This window comes from Dermacentor albipictus, chromosome 9 (genome assembly GCF_038994185.2).
Source record: "Dermacentor albipictus isolate Rhodes 1998 colony chromosome 9, USDA_Dalb.pri_finalv2, whole genome shotgun sequence".
In the NCBI taxonomy this organism is placed as follows: Eukaryota; Metazoa; Arthropoda; class Arachnida; order Ixodida; family Ixodidae; genus Dermacentor; species Dermacentor albipictus.
In genome coordinates this window covers 89,527,335-89,548,728 of record NC_091829.1, presented here as the reverse complement: position 1 = coordinate 89,548,728, position 21,394 = coordinate 89,527,335, and the positions used below count along the sequence as shown (strand labels likewise).

Sequence of the window (21,394 nt, the reverse complement as noted above, 5' to 3'; positions counted from 1 at the left end):
CTCTCGCGCCATCGTTGCCGCGTAAGGTAACCTTCAGCGCATTGGTTAAGCAGCACAGCTTTGCCACTGCATTCGCGCGGCTGCAACAACGAGCACTTAGGGAATGAGCCAAACCAGTGGTGAATCGCCACCATTTGCGACTACTCGCTTCGTGACAGCTTGATGGATTTGTTGCCTTCGAGATCGAGACGATGTGTCGTCACGGAGGAAATCTCGGAGGCTATGCTTCAACATTGCCATCGATACTGAATCATTGTTTCAACGCAGATAATTGCGATTTGCGCAGCAACATAATTTATTTTATTACACTTTGTGTATAACTGACAGCTTTGCAAAAAGTTATAGGAGTTCTTCCCGAACGAAATATTTTTGAAAGTTTTTTACCAAACTTAGCGAAATGTACAAAAGTTAACAAGCAACATTGAAATTTGTTTCTTTTTTTTGCGTGTTTGGTTGTTTGGCATTTGTTTTCGTCGCCATTTTTCTTTTTTGCGTGGTCTCCGTGTGCGCGTTGTGTGCGTCGTGAGCTGTAAGTATGCGTGTGCGTTGTGATCTGCTGTTGCGCGACAAGAGACATTTTTGCCAAGAGCGTTGGGAGGCGAAAAGCTGAATGTGCCCGTCCGTCCACTGGCTGACGCGGAGGTATGCCACTGACTGGCCTGCGTGGAAGCGTGCATGAAGAATGGAGCGCCGGCTGACCCGACGGTAAGCACGTTTCTTGTCTGTATAACTGATCGGCAGCGTTCCGACTGGTGTCGTATAGAAGTCGCGGGGCCCTTTTTTTGTCTCTGGGTGTACGTCGGGCAGACTTGCGCCTGTGGCGCTCGTGCTGTGTGAGTCAACCACTCCGAGCTGTATGTCTGATTCACGCGTGGTGCACGGCGTCGGTGTTTCAAAACATTTCGTGCCGGGCCGGTCCCGGGTGCATGTGTAGCGTGTTGCATGCTCATTCGGTCCATCAAGCGCAAAGGTGAGGTCATGTCTGTTTAAGCTGTGTATTTAGCAGCCTGGCCTATTCGTCTGTACTACACGGTAGCCAAGTTTATCGCGAACTGAAATGCACGAAACCACTTAAAACAAGGGCGCCTGTTCCTGTGTTGTCATGCTCGTCCCCACCCTTTGCGGTAGCTTGTGTTGCACCACTGGCCTTGAGGCCGCAGGTGCAACTCCGGCTGCGGCAGCCGGATTTCGATGGGGCGAAATGCAAAAAACGCTCGTGCTTGGATATGGGTGCTTGTTAAAGATCGGGGTCGTGGTCAAATTTAATTCAGTTATACACTGCGGCGTACCGAGATCGTGGCTTTGGATAGTAAAATCACGGAATTTGAATGTTTAACTTGCTTGACCCTGTTTTAAGTATTACCGTTGCAGCAGGACCCATGCACAGCCGTTTATATGAAAATCGAATTGGCGAACCGTCTTTTCCTTGTATTGTCATCAAATAATCATGCAGAAATGTCGTGGCCGATATCGTGTCATGTCTAATAAACGCGGATCGTCCTATAAAACAGGCTGGTTGATCGTTCGCGAATCTAATGCTACCGTGTTGTAAAAAAGCAGAAAAAAAATGCCTAAAGCGCATGTGATTGACGCCACCAGTTTCTCTCTCAGCCCTGGGTATCTTTTTCATGTTGCAAAATTATTTCTGTGAAATTATTTGTGTGCTCTGGATATTTTAAAGAACAAGATTTTACTCAAACCTGTAGTGTATTAAGACTTGTTAATCCGGCGTTACTATAAATATATGCCTTCTTGCAAAAAAGAAAGAAAAAAGGTTATGAAACCATGCAAGCGTCTGAATACGAGAGAAAAGATGCAACCTTTAGACCAAATCTGGGTTATTTTTCCCTTCAGAGGACTGACCCAAATTCCTACTTTTATGTTCGCACAGAAAAGTGCCTTGTCATAAATATCTAATATCAGACACTTTCTTTTGAAATGCTTTTCTCTTAACCGCCCTGTGAAAAACTGTTGGTAAAAGAATTCGGTTCTTGCTATTTCAGTATACCTAAAACATATGCAGTGAACAATAAAAATATTCAACTAATTCATTCAGTCACATAAATAAAATACATTGCTAACACAGTAGCTGGTAGCAAGAAACACTTGGTTACATAAGCATCAAGCACTTATATACATTTTTTGTTATTGATGGCATTTCACTGTGTAGCTGATATGTAATACTGCATTTATAAAATACTTTAAATAGTGGCATCCACAGCATCTGGAGAAGAGAGCAGGGCACATTGTGTCTGATGCTAGTGCAAACTTGCGTGACACATCAACAGCAGGCAACAATCTTACACCACCTGTTTAATGGTTTCTGTGAATATAAAAAAGGATCTTTAAGGCCCTTCCCTGCATGTGCGAATGTACTTTGCCACACCGAATAAACAGTGCTAACCTAACAAGAACCACTTGAACATGCCCTTCCACATCAAACGTTCCTGTGTACACGCCCTGTAATATTTATGGAAGTATAGGTGTCGAGGCCCTCTAGCCAGTTTATGTATGGAACTCCATGACTCGGGACAAAAAAGCACACTGCAGCAGTGTATGGGTCTGGTAGTATTCAGTCCGTACTAGAATTTATGAGGAATATTGAATACTGAAGCATATTTAAAAAAAACTTAGATGTATTGATCATACTGATTTGTTCCCTTTTGCTGCTTGAAAGAAATACCCATTAATTTTTTTAATAATTTTGTGGATAAACATGCCTATTCTTGAATTCAAAACTATCTGTACAGCATGTGTGAAGACCTGCAACACTTTAATGGAAGGCTTCTCGGCTTCACTCGACTATCACAGTGTCATGCATCCGACTCATGTTAAATGCCAGGCTCGCCAAATTACGCTTCAGTGACTGATGCACAAAAACCGAAGGGTCGCAAAATTCATTATTAAGTGTGAGATATTTTGCTGCATAAGGAAGTAGCATTTGGTGCTTTATCGCTGAAATGGTTGAAGTACATATTACTTTTATTCAGCGGTTGTATTGCTTTCTCATTATGCAGAAGCTGGCAAGAGAGTGAAGAGGCTACGAAAAATCCTCAACATCGAGAGCAAGCCAGAAGAACCAGTAATTGCTTGCACACAGGTACGCTTATTGTGTGCTGCCAGTTGTTCTCCCTTCTTTCTTTTGCTTTCTTTTTTGGCAATATAGTGCATTTGAAATGATTCCGTGAACAAAGCAAGATTAAATCAGTGTTTCCCAACTTCTGGCCCCTGGAATCACTTGACATAGCGAAAGGGATCTGTATGGATCACTTAAAGATTTGCAGTTGATCTTGCGATGTGTGACTATGACTAAAATTGATATCTGGGCAGCATGGTGGCAGGTAGCAAGCCGTTGCAGGAAAGTTGCTGGTGCTGTATGCTATTTAGCAATAATTAACAATGATCGTGTACGAGATCACGCTCACTGACGACAGCTTGTGTATCTGTGGGCAACCAGCCGGCAACTACTAAGTCCACCTCTGAACAACTTATATTTGTTCGCACACGTGCACATGTGCTGCAGTATCAGTAACTGCAAGCAACTGTCAAAGAAATGCCTCTGCAATGCAAACCATGCAACGGTGCTGCAAGACATTTGTTTTTCTTCTGCTGTCATTTATTGCGTGTCCTTTTGATGATAAATTGTTCACCTTTATGCTCTGTGTGATCAAAAGTGAGCTTTTAAAGTGTCGCTTAATTTTCTGTGTACAGGTTGACATTGGTGGCCGGATGCTGATTGATAAGAACATCCTCGATCAGCTGAGCCAGGCCTGTGACTGTACCAGTGGCCGTGGAAAATTCGTCAGGGCACTTTTGCACCACGTCTTTACTGATGGTGGGCTCCACAGCAAGCCGCTGCTTGGGGGAAGAGCTGCCTACGTGGCGAGACGGTTCAAGAGGAGGCCCTCAACACTGTATGCGTGGAGACCGATAGGTGTGTACGCTATTTTAATAGTCATGTAGTCTTAAATAATGAAATCAGAACATGCATATAAGTTGAAGAAAGGCTATTTGTACAAACTGTACTGTTAGCAACTGGATAAAGTATAGTAAGTGTTCCTAATATTTGGTGTAGAAAAACAAATAGTTCCCTTCTTTCATTATTTACATTATGGCCACAAAGTTATGCACAAATTTTAGAGGCCTGATAAAAGAAATGATTGGTTGAGCTATAGATTGATCACAGCTGCTTAAAAGATACTGATGGGCTAGTTGGTGAGCCATGATATTGAAGCAGCACACTTACATCTGACACATACGCGTACACATAGAAAGGACATACACAGGCGCTGGACTGCGCATTTTACAATATTGCTTAAAGACGACCCGTCTTTTGTAGTGCCACTTGAGAAGCACACGTGATCTGATGGCAGTGAGGTGTGACAAGACCGAGAGTAAAACACAAATAGAGGTGACATTTTTGGATTCCCACCCTGAATAATCAAAGTCTAAATAGCGGCACGCTTTTTCAGAGAATGATACCAAGGTGCAACCGATAGACCTATCTTTCCATTTGTCAGTTTCTGTTGCTTTGTTTGTTATGTTCCCTGCGCAAAACTTCCGTATCTTTCAGGACAGGTTTGCAGCCCCAATCCTTGCAATGATAGGCTAAATGACTTGTATCTTTAGCCGTGCAGGGATAAATGTGCTCATTTAGCCTTGTATATTCAAGCACCTGCATGTCTGCCCAGTGTATGCCTTGTTACAGGACAGAAGGATCCTATAAACCACTCCATCTGCACAAGTGACATAGGGCTTTCGATGGTTGATTGCACAGGGACTTGTTCTTTTTTTTTTGTGCCATTCACCTTTTTGCACAGGATCGACAACTGCACAGGTGTGGTAAACACTACATCAACGCCTGCCCTTTGACCTATCTTTTGCAGATTGTGGGAAATTGTGTGTACATAAGGTATGACTGCGTTGTCTTGACAGTCCTTGTGAGTGCAGTGGATCCGCTCACTTTTTTGTGTTTAGTAACCCGAAACGTATCAAGAGCTTCGATGGATACCTAGGGCTCCTGAGGCGGGTTACCTCGTTTGTGAAGCTGGTTTCACATTTGTGATGGCATGATTTTTGCAGTGCGTTAAGAAAGCAAGAGCGGACAATCGCCCTCTTCACAAGCTTTGAATGTGCCGATTGGTAGGGAAGGACAGATTTGTTGCTCCTTGGTTCATAATACCAACATACACACCAATGCAGTGTTTTATAAATGCCTCACGTCATTGTTACTAACACATAAGCTACCTATCAGCGGTTTTATTAGGTTTTTAGACCTTGGTGCATATGTATCCTCTGATCAAATCTGTTGGTCTTATGAGCCAAGGAGCAACAAAGCTGTCCTTCCCTACCACTCGGCCCATTCAAAGCTTGTGAAAAGGGTGACTGTCCACTCTTGCTTTCTTAACACACTGCAAAAAACATGCCATCACAAATGTGAAACAAGCTTAACAAGCCAGGTAACCTGCCTCAGGAGCTCTGGGTATTCATCGAAGCTCTTGATCAGTTGCAGAATGCTTACATAAGAGGACAGAAAGGGCGAGCGGATCCACGCACAGTCACAGGGCATTACAAGCTGGTCATGCCTTATGTACTCACAATTTCCCAAATCTGCTAAAGATAGGTCACAGGGCTGGCATTGATGTGGTGTTTTGCGCACCTCTGTGATTGTCGAGCCTGTGCAAAAAGAGGAATGACGCGAAAAAAGGAAGAAGTGCCTGTGCAATCAACCACTGAAAGCCCTGTGTGAATTGTTCAGAGAGAGTGGTTTATAAGCTCCCTCTGTCCTGTAACAAGGTATACATTGGGCAGACGGGCAGGTCCTTGAGTGCGAGGCTAACTGAGCACAATTATCACTACATGGCTAAAGATTCAGATCACTGAGCGTTTCATTGCAAGGATTGTGGCTGCAAACCCATACTGAAAGATACGGAAGTTGTGCGCAGAGAACACAAACAGCAAACGGGAAATTCTTGAAGCAATAGAAATTGACAAATGGAAAGATAGGTGTATCAGTTGCCCCTCAGTATCATTCTCAGAAGAAGCATGCTGCTATCTTGGACTTTGGTTATTCATAGTGGAAATCCAAAAATTTCATCTTTATTTGTGTTTTTTGTGCATTTTATCCTGGCTCTTGTCACACCTCACTGCCATCAGGGCATGTACCCTTCACAAGAGACACTATAAAAGATGAGTCTTTGAGCAATAAAGCAGTAGTTGAAGTCCGGCGCCTGTGTATGCCCTTTCTAAGTGTACGTGTCAGATGTAAGTGTGCTGCTTCAAGATCATAGCTGGCCAGATAGCACACATGTATTCCTAGGTCGACTTCTGCACCAGCTATTTTTGATGGCACATTTTAATATATGCTCGGCGATTTGCTATGTGTTGGCTATCTTATAGCTTTGTTTCTTTACTAAGAAAAAGCTGCACTATTTTTCAAGACTTCTTGGGTTAACTTAGCGCTTATTGTTATTATAAAGTGTCAAATATATATGTTGCATGAAAGGTTCACTCTAGCAGGAACTTAGTGAATGCACAGAGAGGAAGAGCCCCATCACATTCGTGTGACAGTCACGTTGAGCATGGAGCTGATTTAGTTCATTTGCTGCATGTCTGACCACCACTGCTGTCATGTGTAAGCAGCAGGCTGCACCTACTTTAAAGATGAATGTTTTCTCTTAAATCAATTAAAGGGTGACAGGAAGTAGTAAATTCCAGATGCAATGTTTTCACTTGCTATGTTCAAGCTTCGCATTGCCATAGTGACCATCAGATAATTTAAAGCATAATGCTATTTGTAATAACACTTAATCAAGGATAAAACGAAAATATTACAGGATTTTTTGGGCAGATAATTCGAGCATGAAGCTAGTTTAATCTGCATAGAAGCTCACTTGTATACTTTTTGTCTAGCAGCTTGTACAAAGCTCTTGCCACATTTACCATGACTCCTTATACTGTTATTATAGCTCCTTATGCAGAACATCAGTAGTACATGGATTAAACATGAAAGCTTCTAGTAGAAATTTATTTCTTAGTTTTGTGGTTTAAATAATCACTATTGCCTGCTAATTTAATTTGCTAAAGCTGCACATTGTTTCATTTACTCATATGTTTTCAGGATACACCTGCTCAGTTTCCGGGAGCCAGTGTTCCGTACATCAAGAAGAGCCTATCCTTGCTTCTTTCGTGATAAATAAAATGAAGTAAGACCGTGCCTTTTCATATGCCTTCTTATTTGTTACTGCTGGTTGCACCTCATATTCAGCCTCAGTAAGCATTATCTTACATGAAGTCATTGCATTGAGGACTGAATGCAATGACAACTTTATGAAGATGCTGTGCATACAATGACAACCCAGTGGAAAAATAGTACAATGAAAATCCAATGAAGATCCCATGAAAAAACAACACAATAAAAATACCATGGAGACCCCATGGAAATACACCACCATAATACTCCAATGGAAATACAATGGATTCACGGTGGCCACTTTTCAGTAATCTCTCAACAAATCCTCCATCAAATGCCAATAGAATTTCCACAATTTTTCTGTTGATGGTACAATAAGATATCGATGGAAAATCAATGGATTTCCAACAACATTTTTTGTAAGGGCATGATGATCCGACCGCTGGACACCTCGGTTTTTCCCGGACACTCTCGAGGATACAACAAAAGTATTATTGGCCGCGCCTGACCGCTGACGTCGCCTATTATGTCAGAACATGCCGAGACTGTCAGCGACGTAAGACACCGCCGACAAGGGCAGCCGGATTACTACAGCCAATCGAGCCTCCTTGCCGACCATTCCAGCACATCGGGATGGACTTGCTGGGACCCTTTCCGACGTCAACAACCGGAAATAAGTGGATCGTCGTGGCGACAGACTACCTCACCCGCTTCGCTGAAACTAAAGCACTGCCGAAAGGTAGCGCAGCCGAAGTGGCGAAATTCTTTGTCGAAAACATCCTGCTTCGACATGGCGCCCCAGAAGTCCTCATCACCGACAGAGGAACGGCCTTTACAGCGGAGCTTACCCAAGCCATTCTGAAATACAGTCATACAAGGCACAGGAGGACCACGGCCTACCACCCGCAGACGAATGGTCTTACGGAGCGGCTGAATAAGACCCTCGCCGACATGCTAGCGATGTACGTCGACGTCGAACACAAGACCTGGGATGCCGTCCTGCCGTACGTAACATTCGCTTATAACACGGCGGTGCAAGAAACAACACAGATCACGCCGTTTAAGTTGGTTTACGGCAGGAACCCGACGACGACGCTTGACGCCATGCTGCCGCACGTAACTGACGAAGAGAATGTTGACGTCGCTACCTATCTCCAGCGCGCCGAAGAAGCCCGACAGCTCGCCCGCCTGCGAATCAAGAGCCAGCAGAGGACCGACAGCCGACACTACAACCTCCGACGACGCTTCGTCGAGTACCAACCTGGCGACCGTGTTTGGGTCTGGACCCCGATACGCCGACGAGGACTCAGTGAGAAACTACTCCGACGCTACTTCGGACCCTACAAGGTCATCCGACGTATTGGCGCTCTGGACTATGAGGTCGTGCCAGACGGCATTTCGCATTCACAGCGGCGCCGCGCACGATCTGAAGTGGTCCACGTGGTGCGCCTTAAACCCTTTTACGGACGCTGACGAACTTCGCCATTTTTGTTCTTTTCTTTGCTACGAGTGCTTTTGTTTATTACCTTCGTTTGTTTATTACCTTCGTTTGTTTGCAGCATCGGGTCGATGCTTTTTAAGAGGGGGGTAATGACACGTGTACTTATGTTTATCGGGCAACCACGTTTCGCCGCTTAACAACTGTAATCGCAGAGCGAGGGACGCGCCTGCATGTATCCGACGTTTCTGGAAAGTTATCGACGCTTCTATCCGCGTGTCTGTTGTCGCCGAACCTTGTGCTATCAGATTTCATCGCGTGACACGAATGGTGTAGAACTTTGTGGAAGACACGCGGGTCCCATCAGTTAATCTGGAACATTCGACGACTGATCTATAAAAGCCGACGCGCTTGACCCGCTGATCAGATTTTCGACGATCGCCGACTGTGTTCGCCGCTTTCGTTCTGCTATAAGTGTAGCCTGTTTTGTGGGCACAGGTTCGCCCAATAAAAGCTAGTTTTGTATTCCACCGTACTGCTTCTTTCTTCACCGTCACTGCCACGTGACAATATTTAGCCGCAAACAAATATCTATCCCAACAGATTACTCAAAACAATGCTGCTATTTTTCCGTAATGTCAAGTTTGTATCACACATAGTTACATTATCTCATGAGAAGTCAACAAACAAAGACACGAAGGAAAACCAAAGGGAAATTACTTGTTCCCACCACGTGAATTTAAAAAAATGGTAAATGAATGGGAATGAAAGTGTACGAAAAAGAACTTGCCGCAGCTGGGCAACTACCTCCCCTCTTCGCTTTACGCATGCGATGCTCTAACCAATTGAGCTACCTGCTTTGCGGTTTCCCAATCCGCTTTCTTGGTGATTTACGCGTTGCTACTGGAACTAACCTCGGGAGTGTTAGCCGGCGCCACCACTCGCAAAACGTGGCGGCGGATGTGGAACGTCCTCTCTGCCGTAGGCGTCAGGAGTACCTGATCTTTCTGGGTGAAGGCAACTGGTCAATAAGCCCGCACATGCTGCCTGAAAGCATCAATGTTGCCAGATTCGAAACCCTCGTGATGTAAGAACGAACAGAAAGGGGGTTAACCAAGAGGCCCCGTTTTTATTAAACATTTATTATGAGAAGCCAAGAAACAAAACTTCGTAACCAAGTAATTTCCCTTATGTTTTCCTTGTTGTGTTTGTTCGTTGGCTTCGCATGATGTGATATGCTTCCTTTATTCATTTCAATTAAGGGGGTCTTACGCGCGAAAACCACTTGAGGCATGCCGTCGTGTTGGAATTCCGAAATTCGGACTACCTTGGGTTCTTTAATGCGCACCTTAGTCTAAGTAAGCTGGTGTTTACGCACTTCGTCCCCATCGAAATGCAGCCGCCATGGCCGGGATTCAATCCCGCTAACTCTAAGTGTGGCGTCGTGGGACGGCTGGGTCGCACCAGGAGACGCCACCAAAAGAATCGACGCTTTGCTGTCCTTCGCTAAGGAGGCGGACGTCCTTCGTTTTACCTGATCGTTTACCCATATCCTAGGCCACTGGCAATCCTTCATAATAAAGGTTTCAATGAATTAGTGAACGAATGAATCAATTGTAAATATTACGTGAGAATTTTATAAATAACCCTCGGATCTTTCCGAGATTGAGACTGCGCTGTTTACACGTTTTGGGGCACTTAAGTGATGCTTACAAACGATTGCTGTTGAATACTATTTCTGTAGTATTTTAAGCATTACAAAATTTTGTCATACGAACAGTGTTTGCTGTGGCGACGTTTATTGGGGAAGCTTTTATTCTAATACGTTTAGCAGTAAAAACATAAGAACTTCATACATTGGCGCTCTATGTAGCTAGGTAGTGGATAACGAAATATATTTTGCAAAAGAAAAAGATAGTGAATTTTCAATGCAAAATAAGAAAATTTCAAAAGAAAGACATGAGCTTCGGTAATGATACCTCGTTATTGTATGGTCGCCATTCGCATATGCCCAGCAGTCTTTGAAAAATAAGCGAAGGTTTTGCAGGAAACGCAGCGCATTTACGGTGGTCTTTTGACGTAGCAAGAGTGCAGTTTTCATTGTAACTCTGGCTCCATCTGCAATGCGAACCGCAACTTCTCGGGTAAGGCAGGTGTAGACATTACGGGAAAAATGTACCACTTACAAAAGCCAACCACTGCAATAGATAAAGCACAATTTTTCATAGTAACTAAATTAACACAGGCGATACAAGCACTGCAGAAGCAAATAGAACACATGCAGACACAGATTCGCGAAAAAGACGACCTCATACAACAACTCCAGCATGCCGTGAAGAGCGGTACCGATACAGAGGCCATGCATGAGACTCAAGAACAACCCATAGAGGGCGACGAAGTCGTATACCCCGACACTAAACGCAGGCCCGCTCCCTCACAGACCACTCAGGCCACGCAGGGAACAGAAGAGGAACCCATAGAGGACGACGAGGTCGAGTTCCCCGATACCAAACGAAGACCCACTCCCACCCTTACAGAGGCAACACGACCCAAACGGACGCGCGCAGCGATACGAAACGCGCGAATAGATGCACTCGAGGCTCGCTTCAGCAATCTCGAGGAAACTATCATCGCGTCCATCACGCGTACCATCCAGCGGAGCCTGGAGAGTGTTCACCTCAGACTGTCGAGATTAGAAGCCGCAAACAGCACGATCGTACCGTCGCATAGGGAAGCGGCGCAACACATGTAACAAGATATAAGCATGGCCCGACACTCATCGAAACAAAAACACACGATATGGCAGTGGAACTGCAGAAGTTACCAAAACAAACGAGCGCACTTACAACAATACCTGAAAACGATCCCCGAACGCCCAGACGTCATCATACTGCAGGAAACGAATGGTCCCGCCAAACTCGCGGGGTACCAGTCTATAACAGGCAAGGCGGAGAAACCAAACGTCACCACACTGGTCAAGCGAGCGCACACAGTTATCGAACACGATACCAAAATCAGAGACATCGAATACGTTCTCGTAGAATTAATTCCACCACGCAAGACCCGCAATAGCATCTTCGTACTCAACGTCTACAGCAGTCCCAGATGCCGCCAGCACCGCTTCCATGTCCTCTTCAAACGGGCAATCGACATCGCCAAGGGGCAACAGCTGTTCATTGGGGGGGACTTTAACGCAGCGCACACGGCGTGGGGTTACAAGCACGATCGCCCCAAAGGCACCCATCTATGGGCAACGGCGCAATACGCCGGACTCGAGCTGGTCACCGACCCCGCGGCACCAACAAGGCAGGGCAACAGCGTAAGCACTGACACGACGCCGGACCTTACTTTCACGCGCAACACACGCAAAGTCACTTGGACAAACACCATGCAAGACTTGGGGAGCGATCACTACATTATTTCCATAGAAGCAGAAGGCGGTCCGCAGGAACACAATGCCGGTCGTCAAATGAAGATCACCAACTGGAATCGGCTACGCACACATCGTGATGAGCAACAGATGGAAGACATCACAGATATAGAACAGTGGACCGACCAACTGCGGTGGGATATCGAGCGCATGACGCAAACGATCCCGTCGACAGCTGGGCTCGAGACAGTAGACTCCCGGTTGCTGCACATGTGGGAAGCCAAAACTAACCTGCAGCACCGATGGAAACAACAGAGACACAATAGGAGACTGCGTAAACGGATAGCACAGCTCAACAAAGAAATAGAAAAGCACGCGCTTAACCTGCAACATCAACAATGGGAAGAGAAATGCGCGGAGATGGATGGTCAACTCACCACGCGTCGCACGTGGCAGATACTGCGGTACCTGATCGATCCCGCCAACACCAAGACCACACACATGCAAGGCATATACAAAATCATACACGCTTACGGGAGAACGGAAGAACAATTCCTACGGGATACGGAACGCCTTTACATATCCCAAACGCCAGTGCAAATATATCCAGACTACTCAGGAGAAAGCAACGCCACCCTAGACGAGGAATTCTCCGTAGCCGAAATCCAGGCGGCCCTCGTAAAGCTGAACACCAAGTCGGCCCCTGGCCCCGATCGAATACCCATAGGGCACTACGCAATCTCGATTACGGATCGATCGAGAAACTAACAAAATAAATTAACGAGTGCTGGGCGCACGGCAAGCTACCCCGACAATGGAAAGAAGCAAATATCACACTGATACCGAAACCCGGAAAGAAATTACAGCTGGAAAACCTGCGCCCCATCTCCCTCACGTCCTGCGTGGGCAAGTTAATGGAGCACGCGTTTCTCAATAGACTCACGGATTACCTCGAGGACAACGACTTATTTCCACACACCATGATTGGGTTCAGAAGACATCTCTCCACGCAAGACGCCCTTCTGCAACTAAAACACCAAATCATAGACAATCCGGGGCATTCGACGAGAGCCATCCTCGGGCTGGACCTGAAGAGGGCCTTCGATGACGTTCGCCACGATGCCATATTGCGACAAATAGACAATCTAAATCTCGGCCTGCGCACGTACAACTACGTCCGAGACTTCCTCACGGGAAGAACCGCTCGCATGCGAGTGGGGCAACTACAGTCAGAGCAAATCAACATCGGCAGCTCGGGCACCCCGCAAGGCTCGGTGATCTCGCCAATGCTCTTCAACCTCGTCCTACTGGGGTTGCCCGACCGACTGTTTCAAATCGAAGGACTGCATCACACGCTATACGCGGATGATATTACGATCTGGACGACAACGGGCAGCGACGGAGCGATCGAGCAACGTTTACAACAGGCCATCCAATGCGTAGAAAACTACCTCGTGGGCACGGGACTCGCCTGCTCGGCCGAAAAATCCGAACTGCTGCTGTATAGACCAGTCAGAAAGGGGCGCCCACCTAAATGCTACACCCCCCTGGAAAAGCAAAAGATCCAATTAACGGCATCAAATGGCCTACCCATCCCGATAGTAGAGAAAATCCGGGTACTAGGAATGATGATAGAGCATAAGGGTGGCAGTGGCGAAGCACTTCGCAAGATAACGGCAAAGGCCACCAGCACGATGCAGCTCATTCGACGCATCACCAACAAACACGCGGGCATGCGCGAAGGCAGCGTCATCCGACTCATCCAAGCCTTCGTCATTTCCCAGATAAGGTACACGGCAGCGTTTCACAATTGGATGGTTGCGGAAAAAAACAAGCTCAACGCGCTCATACGCAAGGCGTACAAATGTGCGTTGGGACTTGCGCCTGGAGTCAGCACCACCAAGCTCTTAGAACTAGGCCTACACAATACGCTCGAAGAACTCGTGGAGGCGCAACAAGTGTCCCAACTTGAACGCCTATCCAAGACGCGCCCGGGCAGACACGTGTTTGAAAATCTCGGCATCACATACCACTCGCAACATGGCGTCAAAGTAGACATTCCAAGACCCATACGCGAGCAACTATACGTACCCCCATTGCCTCGCAACATGCACCCCCAACACCACTCGGGGAGGCGCAGCCCGCTATCGAGACAGGAAGAGTTTAGTGGCAGCAGTTACTAGCCACCGAGGCAACCACCTCACGAGCGTCACCATGAACACGGCACATGCCGAAGCGGCAGAGGAAGCGGCCATAGCACTGGCCCTCACACAAACCAAAGCTACATACGTGATCTGTGACTCGCAAACGGCAATTCGCAATTTTGCAAATGGGCGCATCTCGCAAGAGGCGTATCAGATACTCCAGCGACATCCCATACACCAGGGAGAGGCCGACGTTGATGACCGAAGGCATTTGCTGTGGATCCCGGCACACACTGGAATGAGCACCCCCAACGAAGCGGCTCACGGCGTTGCTCGAGGCCTGACTCACCGAGCAGCATCGGAGGAAGAGTCCCCGCGGGATACTGCAAACGTCTGGGCATGGGAGGATCGTATGACCACTTTTCACGACATCACGGCACACTACCAATTACAAAGACGCATATACCAATTCCCTCACGCTATGTTAGACAGGACGCAAGCAGTACACTTCAGACAATTACAAACAGACTCTTACAGAAACCCCAGACTCATGCACGCCATGTATCCAGACATGTACACTACAAGCAGATGCACATCGTGTGGCGAGGTTGCCACTCTAAATCACATGCTATGGGAGTGTCGGGACCTAACAAACAAGTCGGGCAGTGCCGACCCCTCCGTCTCTTCCACCGCCAGCCTCCAGTCACTCTGGATGACCGCACTGCTCAGCTCTGACCTGATAGCACAACTCTGGGCCGTCCAGCGAGCCGAGGAAGCCGCTTCGAGACAAGGTCTCGGAACCGCGTCCGCGGCGGGTGCCCAGACCCACTAAAAGACGCCGGACTCAAATCTCGCTCATTTGAAATTAAAGTTTACGCTCTCTCTCATAGTAACTGTGGCTGTTGAGTGCAGTTTTCATTGTGACTCTGCATCCGTTGGCAACGAAGCCTGAAGACCTGAGGACAGGTCTACGTATTTACCGAAAAATGCACCGCTTACAAAAGCAAACGATACCATTACGAATGGGTGTCGCAAAGATAAGGGACCAGTTTTCAATATAATTCTGGCTCCATGGGCAATAACGTACTTTCGTCTTCAGTTAACGCCCTCTTTGCTTGGTGTGAAGAAATGTATATTAATTTACCGGAAGATGCCCTGTTTACAAAAGCAAACCATTCCATTACAGATGGGTACCACAAACATGAAGAACCTCAACTATCTATGCTATGACTGTCTCCTAGTGCCGAAACCGTCCTTATTTGTTGGTTTGGTTTTTCGAATGAAGGAAAAGCTTTAATGCCCACACCACAATATTTTTTCCGATACTATGCGGATGGAACCCGCTAAAATTCATTTGGAGGAGGAAATAGTAAAGCAGAAAGCAGGGAGGTTAACAAGAATAACATGCGGTTCGCTACCCTACACCGGGGGAATGGGAAAGGGGAAAACGAAGATGACAGAAAGACAGAGGAGAGAAGGAAAGAAGGAAATTAGCGGTAAGTTCGCTGACGCGTATGGTCTAATAGGAATTGCATTAGTAGTCACAGGCATTCACACAAGTCTGTCGTCCTCCAGAAGCACAAAAGCGCCTTCACCACTGGATGACTTTATTAATTAATTATTTTTTATTTATTTCTTACTTGTTTATTTAAGAACGCATTAACAAAGCGAGCTCGCCTTAAAGCTAAAAGCTTACTTTTGTAAGGAGAGAAAAAGGTCGAGGAAAAGGCAAGGCGTGATACAGAAACGTGCCTTCTGGCTTGAAAAGGTACCCTTAGGAAACGCGGCCTTATCACAAGAAATGAGCATGGGAGCGAGGCCACGAACGTTTCATAGTTTTGAATCGGTGATATTTAAGAAGAATAACATTTTGTTGCACGAAACTCTCAATGTTAAAAAAAAGGAATACGCATTATTACGCGCCGTGTAGAATGCAGTTTAGAAAACGCGAGTTGTGGCTGTGGTACATCTCTCATTTGGCAACACGTGCCGCCGGTTTCCTTTAAAGCGAAAGCTTTCCTTCACCGCGTCGAGTCAAGTTTCACCGTCACCAGCAATGTGACCTTCATTTGACCGCAGCTGCGCCGTAGCCTTGGCAATAGTTCTGACTTCGGGGCGTAGGACGAGAGACGGACTCTTTTCGGAGACGAAGAAGAAACGAAAAACGTTATACAAAATTTGCAGGTAGTGGACGATAGTGTACACGTAGTTGCAAGAGCGCAACAGACCGACTGGGTGGCTGGAGGCGACTCTCTCTCTCCCTTAAGTCCCCTTCGGCGATTCATCGTCGGCAGGAACCACCCGGGGCAGGTGCTGACGTCACTCGCGTCGATTCTTGTATCATCGCGGAGAAGTGGGGGCTCGCGTCGCCTCTAAGATATGCACGTGGTGCACGTAGTGTGACAGCTTCCGTCGCCTCGATGACAGGCACGTGGTGCGGCACAACACATCGCATCACGTGACTCGGTGCGCCGAGCTGCTGTGCCTGCGCCGGCTTGGCGCACGCACTTTCCGCAGCCGGGTGGCCGCCTGACCACGTGACTCGCCGCGCGCCTAGCTAAGAGAAGTGGCGCCCTAGCCCATTCAGCTCTAGTGTTCCTGTATATGCTCGTGCATAACTTTTCCGGCCCCATTCGCACCGCTATTCGCCGAGAGCTATCACGAGATGAAAAAATGATATCAAATGTTCATCTGCGCCGCTACGAAGCCAACTTTACGGGTGCGGCGCCGACTCCTTTCTGTGAGTGCCATCGAAATTGGAATCAGCGGACCGTCAAGCGTGCGTGGCACTTTTTGGCTTCAGGTTGTGGGTACGCTATTCCACGAAAGTAGGTTAATAACTTTGGTGAAGTGGTACGAAACACACATTTAGACAGTTGATTTCCCATATGATGGGGTGCAGCGCACCAAACTGCACAAATCGCACGGATGGTCGGAAAGCATTTTACGCGGTTCCGTGCGGACGGACGAGACCGGCCAGCTCCGAAAGGGACCAGGATATGCGAGGTACGTTCGCCTTGTTTACATAGGTGGGTTCGCCTTGTTTACACTACAGCAGCATTTATATCGAGTAACACTCCTGTACACGCGGAGATGCGTACGCCTGGCATGAGAGGTTCTTCACTTGTGCAATTTTTAGAATTTATGTGCAGCGCGACACATACGCGGGACAAAAAATGGACGATACATCTGTGTTGTGTTGCGCATATACGCAAGAATGTTAACTTACCAACTCGCCCAATTCAATGTGTAGCTTGTACGATTGTTCTGTCTATGCGGCTCTATAACAGTGTGTTCAAAACAGGCTATATAACAGGCTATAAACAGGCTTTTCTCTACTGTGTTTTTTTTCTGTTGTTGTTGTTGTTGTCGGCGTTCAGACTTTTCATCTGAGGTCGATTAATGTACTCGTGTTCATTGTTTAGTAGTGTGCGAAAACATCGTGCGCTCCCGTTGATGAGGCAGCTATGATAGGTTCAGCAGTTACCGCCCGCAGTAGGTTATTTTTTTTACAAAATTATTTTTTACGTTTTATAAGCGCTGTGTCATAGTAAAGATTCTGGGCAGTGCGATGAGATAAACAAGAATGTGTTGTCATATTACAGCATACAATGGGTGAAATATTACTTTGCAAGTTTGCTATCTTATGTGATTAGTGCAATAAAAATAACCTGTTGTTATTCTTAATGACTCCAGTGACTTTGAATTCTGACCCAAGGCTCCAAGAACCAGCACTAATCCCCTGCTGCCACCAGCCATTGCTCATCCACTCCCTTGTACGAAATAAATTTGATCTTGAAGCTCATGCATCTTGAATTATTTTCCACTGGCAGATTTGCTGCTACGAAACAGCTGTTAAGTTTGCGGTATAAATCGTAAAAATAAGCTTTGCATGAGATGGGCGCATGTGAACATTTGAAATGCCTTTAAATTAATGTCTGTACTGCATATATCGAAAACGAGCAGCAGCTATGAATGACGGTTAATGACGAATGATGGTCTCGATTAACGGTCACTGACATAGCTGGAGGAACGATAGTTTTCTTGGCCGCGATAATTATTCGTCTGGTTTCGACATCAAAAATATGCTAACATAATTGTCCACCACACGTGTCTGAAGTTTTCTTTAAACACACTTTACAGCATTTCTCGCCTTCCGGCCTCCGCGAGGAAACTTCATATGCATTTCAAAGCATTTCACCGCTTTTTGTTACAAAGTAATGTGCGTTTGCACGGGAATTTTTTTCCTGTTCGAGCCACGGTCGTAGGTATGATTTTATTTCGAGCGATCGAGGCAGGTACTACTCTATATGTACGTTCATGCGTGTGTTTGTATATGTACGTGTATTTACGTAGATAAAAACTAAACATTTTGAGGGGTTCGCATCCCTCCAGCTGCGCCAATTCTTCGAGCGAAGCCTGCATTAAATAGTGTCATCTTGCTCACCGCTTGCGAACAATTGCCACATGTAGCTCACGACCAGCAGAGAAGGAAGCAAATGGAACACCGCTCGGCACTTGTCTGCTGCGCGCTCGAGGAGCAGCTTCACTGCACAGCTGGAAAACAACGGCGGACCTATGCGCCACTCTGCTCCCTGCGGGAGCATATACAGGGGTTCTAATCAGCTCGAGGAAAGCCATGGGCGAGAGCGAGGCCGAGAGTTCTCCTAGCGTTGAGTGGAAGCGGGAGGCTTTGAGCCGTCGTCGCCAGGCGGCGTCTGACCACCCGCATATATCGCCCAGCGAGCTGCTTCACTGGAGAGGGCCCGGAATGCAGCAGGCGTCGCACCGTCGAGATCAACGTAGCGACCGCGTTCGCGCACTCTACGTTTGCGCATCGACGCTGCGCATGTTCGCGTCGTCTCTTTGCTTGTCTTGCACTCACTCTTCCCTGTGGCCCAACATGCGTCGCACCGTCCAACGATGCGTGTCTACTCGAGCCTTTTTTTTTTTCGTTTTCTTCGTTCGGTGATGCGGCGAGATTTGTTTACGTTTACTCTTGCATGATTCCCCGAATTTTGTATCATGTGGAGATGCAAACTTCGCGTGTATTTTTTTAGTTGTATATTTGTTTATTCGCGCATCATTATTTTTAAATTTTTTATGCGTGCGCTTGCTTATTGGAGGATTTCTCGCGTGTATATTTTAGAGAACAATGATCAACTTTACCGAGGACGAGTGCTCGATTCGGGTGTCTTCGTGACAAGACACTGCAACATGCTAGAAAACAAGCGTGCTGATGCAGGGTCCCTAATCGAGAAGGAAAAGAAACGGAAGCAGACAGAAGGAAAGTTCAAATGTAAAAACGGACTCCACCCGAGCGCCGACCATGCAGCTACGCTAGTGTTGGGACAACTTGAAAACAGAAATGGCGCAGGGCGATAGCCGCGGACACAAAGGAGATGGTCCGAACCCGTGAGATATATTGCTTCACATCTCTCGATTCTCGGAAAACTAGTCAAAAAAAGAAACGTTAGAGAGCAACGGCACCGCCACGCGTTGTCGAAAAATTCGTTAGCGCCACAGCGTGCATTCAACCCGAATGGTTGAATGTCCACCGCTGCGGTGTCCCCACGTCTTAGGCTGCCGCGGCCCAGCACGACCAAGGTTGCGGAGCACTTATCAGGAAAGAGAAACATAAGTCAATGTGTCGCCTGCTTTTTTCACTCCCTTTATTTGGGAAGAGATGTATAGTAAGAAACTGTTTTATTGCAGCCGAGCTCGTGCTGCTACCACGAGGATCAAGCTATGGAGCTAGGATGATATATCCAGATGAATATGTAGAATGGATTATTATATGTCGAGATGATGAAGTTGAAAGTCAGACATATGCTGAGCTCGCAGTGATTCCAGCTCGGTGCAGAAGCGAACCTGGCCGCACGGAAGTATTATGAAATGCGTCGAGCACATATATTTAAACGAGAGACATACACTACCTTTCTTCCGCGGCAGCGGTGGACGGACGGCTTCTAAGTGGCGAGATGCGGTAATTGACAGGTGGTGCCTACGCAATGACAGCGTAAGGTCCAATAATACACGTGAGAAATTTTTCGCGAATGCGAGGAGCGCGCGCAAGAGTGCAATACAAGAACTTCGTCGCCAGGAGATAAAGTCACAGCACGGTGAGTCAAGTCGTAACGAGACTTGCGAGCTTCCTGGGAGATGCCGGATGTTAGGGCGGGCGACGTGACGGCCGTCCGCTACGCTACATGGAACTGTTCCGAGAAAGGAGCTACTGGGGATACAGGAGTCGGAAGGAGCGGCACATCGAGAACGAAACATGGTGAGCTGCCTTAGGCGAGGGAAAACGGTAAAAAGCCGGTGGTGTGTTACGTAGCCATTTTATAGGCGAATGTAACGAACGGCAGGATTGCATCTCACTTCGTGTGGTCGGGGTGGCTGTAGATCGCAATCACGTCGGAGTAGATACGATGATAACGCTTCGTCAAGCCGTTGGTATGCGGGTGGTAGATGGAAGTCGTCTTGTGAATTGTGTTTGAAGGGCGCAGAACTACGCTAAGGACAGAAGAGAGGAAGAGTTTGCCGCGTTTGCTGAGGTGAATGTGGGGAGCGCCATTGCGTAAGAATATGTTGCGCAGAAAGAAATCGGCGGCTTCAGCAGCACTCCCCAATAGTAGATAACTTGTCCCCCCGTAGCGCGTTAGATAGTCGACAGTCGTGCCAATCCAACGATTACCATATGAGGTCATGGGAAGAGGACCATTCAAATCTCTTCCGACTACTTCTAAAGGCGAAGCGGGAGAAGGCAGAGGTTGTAAAGAGCTAGAAGGAGCTACTCTCGGTCATTTACGGCTTTGGCGATTAACGCAGGATGCAACATACTTCGCAACGGCTGAAGACAGGCCACGTCCGGAACAGCGACTTCGTATTCTGTCCTAAGTCTCGTGGTAGCGTAGATGACCGGCCGTTGGATGAGCATGAAAGGCTTCGACTATCTCATGTTGCAGAGAACGTGGTATGAGCGGGACCCATCTATTGCCATCGACGCGATAAACGTACCGATGTAAAGCCTCATTATGCAGCTTGAATTGATTAAGTCGTCAAAGAAGTCGGGCGTTCGGAGGTCAACCTTCCATACGTTCGGGAATAGTCAGCAGTACGGGTCGACATGTTGGTGAGACACAAGGACGGATGCGCTGTGGGTCTTAGCCAATCGAGCGTTACTATTGGTAAAACTGACAAAGAGGACTCGGGGCGTGCGCCAATACGCAACGGTCATGCCAGCACCT

At 47.0% G+C, this 21,394-nt stretch overlaps 1 long non-coding RNA gene across 1 annotated transcript; it reads left to right on the top strand.

The window, feature by feature from the left end:
* Window positions 1-499: 499 nt before the first annotated feature.
* On the top strand, window positions 500-7,217 carry LOC135908948 (uncharacterized). The gene is made up of 4 exons (XR_010566510.2): window positions 500-705; window positions 3,018-3,100; window positions 3,712-3,934; window positions 7,121-7,217. It is a non-coding gene; the product is annotated as an uncharacterized lncRNA (long non-coding RNA).
* Window positions 7,218-21,394: the final 14,177 nt, after the last annotated feature.